General features: G+C 29.3%; 1 non-coding gene across 1 annotated transcript; it reads left to right on the top strand.

Moving 5' to 3' along the window:
* Positions 1-11,552: 11,552 nt before the first annotated feature.
* On the top strand, positions 11,553-11,671 carry LOC123304410. Its single transcript, XR_006536434.1, has one exon. It is a non-coding gene; the product is annotated as a 5S ribosomal RNA (ribosomal RNA).
* The last annotated feature ends 293 nt before the right edge of the window (positions 11,672-11,964 follow it).

Genomic DNA, 11,964 nt, shown 5'->3' with positions numbered 1-11,964 from the left:
TTTTTATTTAAAATATATGGTATAATAAATAAGTATATATTTAAATTGATTACTTCATTGAAAATTTTAATAATATACTTTAATATTAATGATATTTATGAAAAATATATATTTGTAAAAATTTTCATTTATTACTGGCAACAGCCATACCACGTTGAAAACACCGGTTCTCGTCCATATACTTAACTAATCTATCGTACTGAACGGATGTGTGTACCATACAGTGCGACTATTAGTGTAATAAAAACTTTAAAAATTTATCAAAAACTTTTATATATGTGTTTGAACGTTCATTTGTTTATAAGTGACCAAATAAATCATTAGTGAATGTAATAAGTAATCAATTTAATCTTTAAATTAAAAATTTAATACAAAAGTGATTGACATTCAACCATCTTGAACAAAAATCAGTTTTAACATAAACGACCAGGTGCGTACCCAAACAAAAAAAAGAAGGGGGCGGCCAGCCCGTACCCCTATACCACCAAAAGTGCTTCTAGTACAAGTAACAGACAACCAAACAACTGAGGAAAAAGGCAGTAGCGTGCCAACTACTGATGACGCCAATCAAAATACAGGCTCAAACCCTGAAATAAACAAAATGGCTGCAAACCAAACCGAGTCAAAGAATCTGTTGTCCGGCTGTTTCAATGAAACAGAAGAACAATATAATGTGCCGGTTAGCAACAGGTATCAAACACTACAACCTACACCAGGCACATCAAGAGCAAACACGGCACAGCATGAAAACAACACCGAAGACGACGACGCTCCTGAACCAGGTGAAATTTCAAACGAAACCACAAAAACTAAACAACCACCGCCAATAGTCTTTCACACGACTGTGAAAGACCATAGAAAACTAATTGAAGAGCTTAGAAAAGATATTAAAAATGGTTTCCATCTTAAATACGGAAAAACCAATACCAATCTTTTCATACACAACAAAAACGAGTACGAAAACTACCTGCTTAAACTAGCTCAAACTGAGGTCCACCAATATCATACCTACACGACTAAAGAGGAAAGACATCACGCCTTTGTGCTCGGTGGCTTACCTGGAGATGTCAGCACCGATGACATAAAATTGGATATTGAGGAAAGTTACAAAGTAAATGTCCTAAACGTATTCAAAATGAAAAATACCAGAAGACCACTCTTCCTCGTAGTGATGGATCACACGATAAACATTAAATTTTTACAAAAAACAATAAAATATGTTTACAACGTGAAAATTGACTGGCAAATACACTACAATAGTAAAAGAATTATACAATGCCACCGATGCCAGCAGTGGTCACATGCCACTAGCAATTGCCGGGCAACACCAAAATGCCTCAAATGTGCCGAAGAACATTGGACCAAAGACTGCCAAAAATTCCCAGTCCGCTTGGATGCCAATCTTACAAAATTGAAATGCGCCAATTGCGGTGAAAACCATCCCGCAAATTCCACCAAATGCGTTGAATATATTAAAAAGATTGAATATATACACAAAAGACGCCAAACTATACCTAACAGAGCGCCAATCGCACCAAAGTTCGTACCAGCCCCCGCACCCTCCAGCAACGCATGGGCCAGAGGAAACCCCATGGCAATGCCGCAAATACCACCACAACCGTCCCGATCTTCTCAACCAAACACTCAACAAAAAGCATCCAGCAATACGGCATTCACCGGCCTGGTAAGTGAGATGGATGAACTCAGTCAATTAATAAACGTAGACAAAATGTTTAACGCTGTTAAACAGCTAAATCAGCTACTCAAAAGCTGTAACAGCGAATTAGAAAAATTCAAAATATTTTACAACTTTTGTCAGGCCAATTTTAAATAGACATGACCATTAAACTAATGACCTGGAACGCTAACGGACTAAAACCAAAACTATCCGAACTCAGAATATATCTACAACAACTTGACTTAGACATAGCACTAATTAACGAAACAAAAATGACAAAGGACGACAAACTAAGACTGAATAACTATCAAATCCTTCGAAATGATCGCACCGCCCGCGGGGGTGGAGTAGCAATCATTATAAAAAACTGTATACCTTTTAAACAAAAACAATTAAAAAACAAAGTTTCTATGGAAACAATATGTATACAACTCCAAAACAAAATGCACATAATTGCCGTGTACAACAGCCCATCCAATAAATTTACCCACCATGACCTAGATACCTTAACGTCAGTCGGAGATAAGGTACTCATAGTAGGTGACCTGAACGCTCGACATACGACATGGAACAATCACACGAACAACTCTAACGGACTCACACTCTACACATACTCAACGACTAACAACATCATTATCCAACACACAACTGACCCGACTCACTTCCCCTCAAACAATATGACACCGACATACGTGGATATACTAATCAACAAAAACATACAAGACATCTCTAGGCCCATATCCTCCCCTGCACTTACCTCTGATCACAACCCTATCCTCTTCCAAATAAAAAACATAAATAAAGAATACCAAAAAATACACATTACCTCCTATAAATCCACTGATTGGAAAATGTTCAGGCGTGACTTGGACAATAATATAAACATTAATAAAAATATCTTGTCACCACAAGCAATCGACGATGAATTAAAAAAATACACAAATATACTAACCAAACTGAAGCAAAAACATACAAAACGTACATTAATCAACCCACACAAAGACCAACTGACTGACGAAATAAAGGCACTCATACACAAACGAAACCTACTACGTAAAATACACCAAAATACTAGAAACCCTGACATCAAGCACGACTTAAACAGACTCAACCGAACCATTAAACACAAGATCCGTTCCCTCCGTAACTCCCACTGGAATGATAAATTAAAAGAAATATCCCCAAAAGATAATACCCTCTGGCAAATCACCAAAATCCTTAAAAAACCCAAACAACCCATCCCTGCTTTGACCCATAACAACGAAACGCTTTACACTAACAAACAAAAAGCCGACGTCATCGCAACCATCCTTGAATCAACCCAATCCAACACAACCCACTCTCCACTCGAAACAACCGTAACCTCAACACTCAAATCATTCCAGTATAACCACACCTCACTTGATCCCAAAGATAAATTCCGAATCCAAACCTCTCCTAAAGAAATTAAAACCATAATAAAAACCCTACCCAACAATAAAACCCCAGGACTAGACGGACTAGACAACAAAATAATAAAAAATCTAACAAACAAAGCTATAATACAATTGATGCATATTCTAAACGCAATACTCGTCACAGGATATTTTCCAGATCAGTGGAAACAATCAGTCATCGTGCCCATTCCCAAGCCCAACAAAGACTTAACAAACCCCGTTAACTATCGACCGATAAGCCTACTGAGTGCACTATCAAAACTGGCGGAAAGAATAATCCTCCTTCAAATTAAATCCTTTGAACACCAAAATGAAATAATTATTGACGAACAGTTCGGTTTCAGAGCGGGACATAGCACAACCATGCAGATGGCTAGAATTGCCTGCTCAATAAAAGACGAATTTCTAAAACATAAAGTAACGTCCATGTGCCTTTTGGATATTGAGAAGGCATTCGACACTGTCTGGATGGATGGGCTAGTCTACAAACTAATAAAAATTGGATTACCGAATCATCTAATAGAGCTAATAAGCAGTTATCTAAAAAACCGCCAGTTCAGGGTCCGAATCGGCTCTGCACTGTCGGCAGTCAAAAAGCCCAATGCTGGAGTCCCACAGGGAAGCGTGTTGGGACCTGTTCTCTTTAATTATTTCATAAACGATATCCCTAGATTTCCAAAAACCCAAATGGCCATCTATGCGGATGACACTGCCATCTTATCATCCTCCTTCAGCGCACAGGTGGCCACAACACAAACCCAGATCCATCTTTACCAAATCCTAAAGTTCACCAACGAATGGAAGATTAAACTTAATGAAAGCAAAACTGAGCATATAATCTTCGCAAGAAAATACACTAATACAAAAATTACAACGCCACTTATAATAAATAATTTAAAAATTCCCACAAAACACAATGTTAAATACCTAGGAGTAACTCTAGACTCGAAGCTCTACTTCAAACAGCATATGAAACAAATCTCAGAAAAGGTTAATCTTGCCATTCGAACCCTTTACCCACTCCTTAACAAAAAAAGCCCCATGACCATCCAAAATAAAAAGCTGTTGTACACCGCGATTATACGCCCCTTAATCAGCTACTCCGCACCTGTCTGGTGTTGTGACATTTCTGACACTTCACTCTTACATATACAGAGACTACAGAACAGATGCCTGAGACTAATACTAAACAAAGACAGATACACATCAACGTACATACTACACAAGGAATCCAACCTACCTACAATTAGACAGCACGTTACACAACTCACAAACAAACTGGCCTGTCAAAGTCTACACAACAGTAGGTTAACAAAGCATCTCGTCGATAAATTCAAACATCTCACTTACTAAACAACACAAAGTGCGATACAATACTTTTAAAAAGAAGTATCTACAACAGCCAAGATGGCTGAGTGGTTAGCGTCACGGACTCGGAGTCGAAAGACTAAGAGTTCAATCCCAGCACAGTGCAATGCAAATTTTATTTTTTCTCTTCATTTATTTTATCTTTTATTTCTGTTTTTAGCTTTATTATTTGATTCTTATTTTGTTATTTTCATTTATTTAATTTTCATTTTACTACATTCATTTAATTTTCTTTGATTTTCATTCTATTTCTTTCATTTATTTTCTCCACCATTATTTTTTAGTATTTCAAATATAATTTACAATGTATAACCAATCATAAATAAATAAAATATATCTCCCATACCACTCCCCAAAAAATAAAAAACAGGTTTTTCCACTTCCTTTTCCTGCTAAAAATAATCCCAACTGATCCCCTGAATTAATCATTTATTTGCATTTCTATGCTAAAAACATACAATTATCTAAAGCTCTTTGCTAAAAATATGTAAGCTAAGGATGAAAGCATACTCTGCTAATAACCTTTGTATTTAAGACTATGTTTTGTTATCTATTTACTTTTTTATATTGTAAATTTTTATGTATTTTGTTAAATAAATAAAGTTGTTTTCGAATTGAAAATTGAATTGGTTCTCGTCCGATCACCGAAGTTAAGCAACATTGGGCACAGTCAGTACTTGGATGGGTGACCGCTTGGGAACACTGTGTGCGGTTGCCTTTTTATATTAAAAATATAAATTATTTTTCTTCTTTTCTTTTTTTTTACACACCATATATAAATATATGTTATTTAGAAATGTAAACCTTTTATATTATTCGTCAACAAATAAATATTATTTTTTGTATAAAATTTTATTGCATTTATAACTCATATCATGGTTACTTTAAAGCGAGAAGTTTTTTTAATATTTCAAATGAATATAAAATAATATAAATTTTATGAAATTTATTTATTTTTAGAAATAGCAATCGCTTATAATTATAACAAAATTTTAATAATGTTTAATTTTATTTCAATAATTTATATATATATATATATATATTTTTTAATAAAAATAATATACTCTTATTTAATAATATATGTTGGTCCTATATATAGGACCGAAAATATTTCTTATTTGTTTTTTTTTTTTTAAATTGTCATTTAAAACGCTTATGCACGTTCTCCACGAATACGTCTTGCCAATTGTATATCCTTAGGCATAATTGTAACACGCTTTGCATGAATTGCGCATAAATTGGTATCTTCAAATAAACCTACTAAATAGGCTTCACTAGCTTCTTGTAATGCCATAACAGCTGAACTTTGGAAACGTAAATCGGTTTTAAAATCTTGTGCAATTTCACGTACTAAACGTTGGAATGGTAATTTACGAATTAACAATTCAGTACTTTTTTGATAACGACGAATTTCTCGTAAAGCTACTGTACCAGGACGATATCTGTGTGGTTTTTTTACTCCACCAGTTGCTGGTGCACTTTTACGTGCAGCTTTCGTTGCTAATTGTTTTCTTGGTGCTTTACCACCAGTTGATTTACGTGCAGTTTGCTTGGTTCTAGCCATTTTCAAATAATAATGTTTTTACAAAAAAACACACAATTTTAAAAATTATATTCGACAATTTGATACTACAAAGTCAAATGTTTAAATGCGAAATAAATGTGTTGTATTTATATTTATATGAAATTTCAAAATTTTTGTTGTCATATCCTATTGGATAGCTATCAGAGTATGGACTAATCAAATTGTATAGGCGTGGCTTAAAAAATCTTTAATGCTTTATATAAAAAGGCACAATTGTACCGGCGCTCACATACATTACAATACTTGTGAGGTTAACACACGTGTTATCCGTTCGTTAAAATATTGTAAATAATTTTTTATTAAAATGACTGGCAGAGGAAAAGGTGGAAAGGGTCTTGGAAAAGGGGGTGCAAAACGTCATAGAAAAGTTTTGCGTGATAATATCCAAGGTATTACAAAACCTGCAATTCGTCGTTTAGCACGACGAGGTGGAGTAAAACGTATCTCTGGTTTAATTTATGAAGAAACACGTGGTGTACTTAAAGTATTCCTTGAAAATGTTATTCGGGATGCTGTTACATATACTGAACACGCAAAACGTAAAACAGTTACAGCTATGGATGTTGTATATGCATTAAAACGACAAGGTCGTACTTTGTATGGTTTTGGAGGTTAAGAAAATATAATAATTTACTTAAAATATTTAGTAAATTTATTAAAGAATATTTAATACATCCGATAAATTTAAACAGGCTTTCCTTTTTGGGAAGCCACTAATTTTATTTATATAAGAGTAAATAAATTTGTTAATAAATATAACATATTATATAATTTGTTTACAACAAATTATTTTGTTTATAACATACATTACCAAATATTTTTATTTATTTTTTTTTTTTTTATTGTAATATATCTGCAATAATAAATTATAATTTGTATATTATCTATTTTATTTTACAATAACTTATTGAATTTTTGAAAAAATTTTATTATAAATTAATATACTATTATATTTTTTATATATACAAGTTAAGAGTAACAAGTATCGATAGGAGATTATCGAATTTATAACTAATAAAACATTTCGCCTTAATCAAAGAAAATAAAGATTTTGCTATACCATTTTTTATACTTTCAATAAATAATTTATTATTAAATTTTTATTATTTCATTTATTTTTTAAAATTATTAAAAATATTTTTCTAATAATTATAAGCGTACATAAACAAGTAGTAAATGTAAAATGAAAATAATAAAGGTAATGTAATGCAAATGCATTACATTGATTTACGATATATATTCCGCGATATCCTTTATTATATTTAAAATTAATAATATTGATATACTAATAATAGATATATTCAAGCTATTAATATATAAAATTTTATATTAAATATGATATTAATAATTGTTTATTTTATTTTTTTGTATATATAAAAATAATTTACTCTTATTTAAAAAATTTGATGGCTCTCTTAAAAAGAGAGCCGTTTTTATATGTTGATGTATTTTTATGTTATCAATTAAATAATATTTTCGATTTATTTATTTTGAACTTGTATATTTTGTAACAGCTTTAGTACCTTCACTAACAGCGTGCTTTGCCAATTCACCAGGTAATAATAATCGAACTGCGGTTTGAATTTCCCGACTTGTGATTGTTGAACGTTTATTATAATGTGCTAAACGTGATGCTTCAGCAGCAATACGTTCAAAAATATCATTAACAAAACTGTTCATGATACTCATAGCTTTACTAGAGATACCAGTATCAGGATGCACTTGTTTTAATACTTTGTAAATGTAAATTGCATATGATTTCTTGCGCTTCCTCTTCTTTTTCTTATCACTCTTTGATATATTTTTTTGAGCTTTGCCAGCTTTTTTTGCTGCTTTTCCACTTGTTTTTGGTGGCATTGTTACAAACAATTAATATACACAGATAGTTACAGAACACCAGTCAGTATATGTATGAGCGTGTCGTGTATACAACTAGCGTATTATATACGCGAAGATGGATATAACAATAAAAATGAATACTACTCTCTGATTGGCTAAAAATAATACTATAAGGTGATTGGTTTATTTTTAAAGTTTTATATTTTATAAATATTATAAATTAAAATACCCAAATAACATTTTAAACATTTATGTTACAATCCCCGTAACGTACACATCTGTGTGATTATATTTACAAAAAAAAATATTAATTAAATAAATTTATTCGCTATGTCTGGACGAGGTAAAGGTGGTAAAGTAAAGGGAAAGGCAAAGTCAAGATCAAGCCGAGCAGGATTACAATTTCCTGTTGGAAGAATTCACAGATTATTACGAAAAGGAAATTATGCTGAACGAGTAGGTGCTGGTGCCCCAGTATATTTGGCTGCTGTTATGGAATATTTGGCTGCAGAAGTTCTCGAGTTAGCTGGTAATGCTGCCCGTGATAACAAAAAAACACGTATCATTCCACGTCATTTACAATTGGCAATTCGTAATGATGAAGAATTAAATAAATTATTATCTGGTGTAACAATTGCTCAAGGTGGTGTATTACCAAACATTCAAGCAGTGTTATTACCAAAGAAAACTGAAAAGAAAGCATAAATTAAAAACATTGCATTAATTTTTATAATAATAATACATCGATCATAGGCCTTTTAATAAAAGGCCACAAATTTATTTAAAATAAGAGTAAAAATTATTTTTATAAATAATATATTATAATATTTTTTTAAAGAATCAATTTAAATAATTATAAATTAATGATTCTTTTTTTTTTTTTCTTTTTTTATATGTTATTATGGAAATAATTCATCATATTATGATGACATTTAGGTAACATATTATAAGAATATTCATAAAATATTATTTTGATAATATTGTATTATGATGATATTTAGACAAAATATTATAAGAATATACACAAAATATTATCAAAATAATATCATTAGATAACAAAACTGTTCATGATACTCATACCTTTACTAGAGATAAAAGTATCAGGATGCACTTGTATTAATACATATTATCACAACATCACAAAATATTTTTTAAAAGGAAAAATTTTTTTAAAATTATTATAAAATTTGATTGAATTAAATTTCAATTTATTTTTTTAATAATTAAAGAAAAAAAAAAAACAAAGCATATAAACTTTCTATTGAAAATGTTATTTTAAACTAGATGGCCAAGTGAACTTCGTTACACAAACAATATATGACGTATTCGTTATTTAAATAATCAGTATCCTTTGATATTATATCAATACGTTACTCTCTTCTTTTGATACATATTAATAAAATTTCAATTTATAAGATTTTATGTCAATTATATAAATAATATTATAAATTTTCTAAATACATAAGTTAAGTAACAAAAAATTTGAATAACAAGATAAATTTATATATTATGTTTTAATACTCGATACTATAATATATCGCATCCGTTACCAATTATTCGGTATCCTTTGATTTATACACAGAATGAACTAAAAATATATATCAAATTTATTTTATTTATTTATATATTTAATATTATTATTATTATTTTATATTACAAAGTTTCTTAACGAAGCTTACAATGATTTCTCATATCGTACTTAACAAAATTATTTAGATCATATAAAATTTAAATTGTTAAAAAATTTGTATATTTATTATTATTATTATTTATTTTTATTAAAATTACATAACATAAAATTAATAATATTTTAATAATTATATAAATTAATTCTTATTTAAAATAATCTTATATTAATCTCAACAAATACTCTAATAATATATTTTGTCATAAATTTTTTTATATTTAAAATAAATATTATAATATATAAATACTTATATCAGTATAAAATTTCTTTATATAATTATGAAAAAATTAATTTAATAGTTAATTATTGATATTAATGCATAAATAAAAGTATTTTCTAATGAAATATATTTTGTCAATGTTCGATTAACACATTTCATAATAATACGTTTTCATTATTGACAAAAAAAGTTTTTCTAAAAATGAAATCTTATACTATAATATATATATTTATATATTAAATTTTTTAATTATTTATATACTAATAATTTATAATAAATCGATATTAAATAAAAAATAAAAATATATACTTTTTAAGTTTACCTTAAAAATATTATTGTTTTGTATGATTGAAATAATTAATATTAAACTATGTTTATTAATAATTGTTAATAAAAAAATTAAATATATTTTAATTTATAAAATAAATATTATTATTAAATTTATAATTTATTATTTTATATATTATAGAAATTGAAAAAATAAATCATGTTTACTACGACAGTAAATTAGAAATACTATTTAATTTTTATGTGTTTTCTACATGGTACTTTGACTTACATAGGGACTTATATTATTGTGAATAATGATATAATTGAAAACCTTTATTTTTTATTTGATAGAATTATTATATTTTATCATTTAAATATTTATAATAAATACATTATTTTTATAAAGTAAAAAAATATGGCCGAAGAAAATTCTACAGCTGTTGCAGCAACTGCGGTTACTGCTGCTTCTACAACACCAACAAAAAAAGCAACAGCTTCTGGTGCTAAACGTACAAAACAACATTCAAAACCAACACATCCACGTACATCAGAAATGGTTGTTAACGCAATTAAAAATTTAAAAGAACGTGGTGGTTCATCATTACAAGCAATTAAAAAATATTTAGCTGCAAATTATAAAGTGGATTCTGATAAAATTTCACCATTTATTAAAAAATATTTAAAAGCTGCTGTAACTGAGGGAGCCTTGGTACAAACTAAAGGTAAAGGTGCATCTGGTTCATTCAAATTGGCTGCTTCCGCTTCATCTAATTCTTCAGCTAAATCAAAAGTATCCAAAAAAGAAAGTGGAGCAAAAGGTTCAGCAAAGAGTGCTAAAAGTAAACGGGCACCAAAAGAAAAGAAAGCCACAACTACATCATTGGCAGCCAAAAAGCCTAAAGCAAAAAAAGCGACTCCATCATCATCAACTGCTGCTAAAAAAGTTACTGCAAAATCATCAGCGGCATCAAAAAAAGCACCAGTTAAAGCAAAACCAGCAAAAAGTACAAAATCCGCTGCCAAAAGTAGCCCTGCTCGTAAACCGAAAGCACCAAAAGCTAAGAAAGCTTCTGTTGCCAAATCATCTCCTACAAAAATTAAAAAAGCAGCACCAAAAAAGAAATGATCTGTTACTTTAATAATATATTGAAATATTTCATTATTTTTGCTAAAAAATGAAAATAACATAGGCCTTAATACAGGCCACAAATTAATATTTGATAAGAGTAAATTATTTTTTGTATAAATATTTTATAAAATAATAGTTAAGAAACATTTGCCACAGTCAGTACCACGGATGGGTGGCCACTTGAGAATACTGTGTGCGGTTGCATTTTTATTTAAAATATATGGTATAATAAATAAGTATATATTTAAATTGATTACTTCATTGAAAATTTTAATAATATACTTTAATATTAATGATATTTATGAAAAATATATATTTGTAAAAATTTTCATTTATTACTGGCAACAGCCATACCACGTTGAAAACACCGGTTCTCGTCCGATCACCGAAGTTAAGCAACATTGGGCACAGTCAGTACTTGGATGGGTGACCGCTTGGGAACACTGTGTGCGGTTGCCTTTTTATATTAAAAATATAAATTATTTTTCTTCTTTTCTTTTTTTTTACACACCATATATAAATATATGTTATTTAGAAATGTAAACCTTTTATATTATTCGTCAACAAATAAATATTATTTTTTGTATAAAATTTTATTGCATTTATAACTCATATCATGGTTACTTTAAAGCGAGAAGTTTTTTTAATATTTCAAATGAATATAAAATAATATAAATTTTATGAAATTTATTTATTTTTAGAAATAGCAATCGCTTATAATTATAACAAAATTTTAATAATGTTTAATTTTA

The sequence above is a fragment of the Chrysoperla carnea genome (assembly GCF_905475395.1).
Source record: "Chrysoperla carnea chromosome X unlocalized genomic scaffold, inChrCarn1.1 SUPER_X_unloc_5, whole genome shotgun sequence".
In the NCBI taxonomy this organism is placed as follows: domain Eukaryota; kingdom Metazoa; phylum Arthropoda; class Insecta; order Neuroptera; family Chrysopidae; genus Chrysoperla; species Chrysoperla carnea.
The sequence above is the reverse complement of the archived record's forward strand: the minus strand, read 5'-3'. Positions and strand labels throughout refer to the sequence as shown.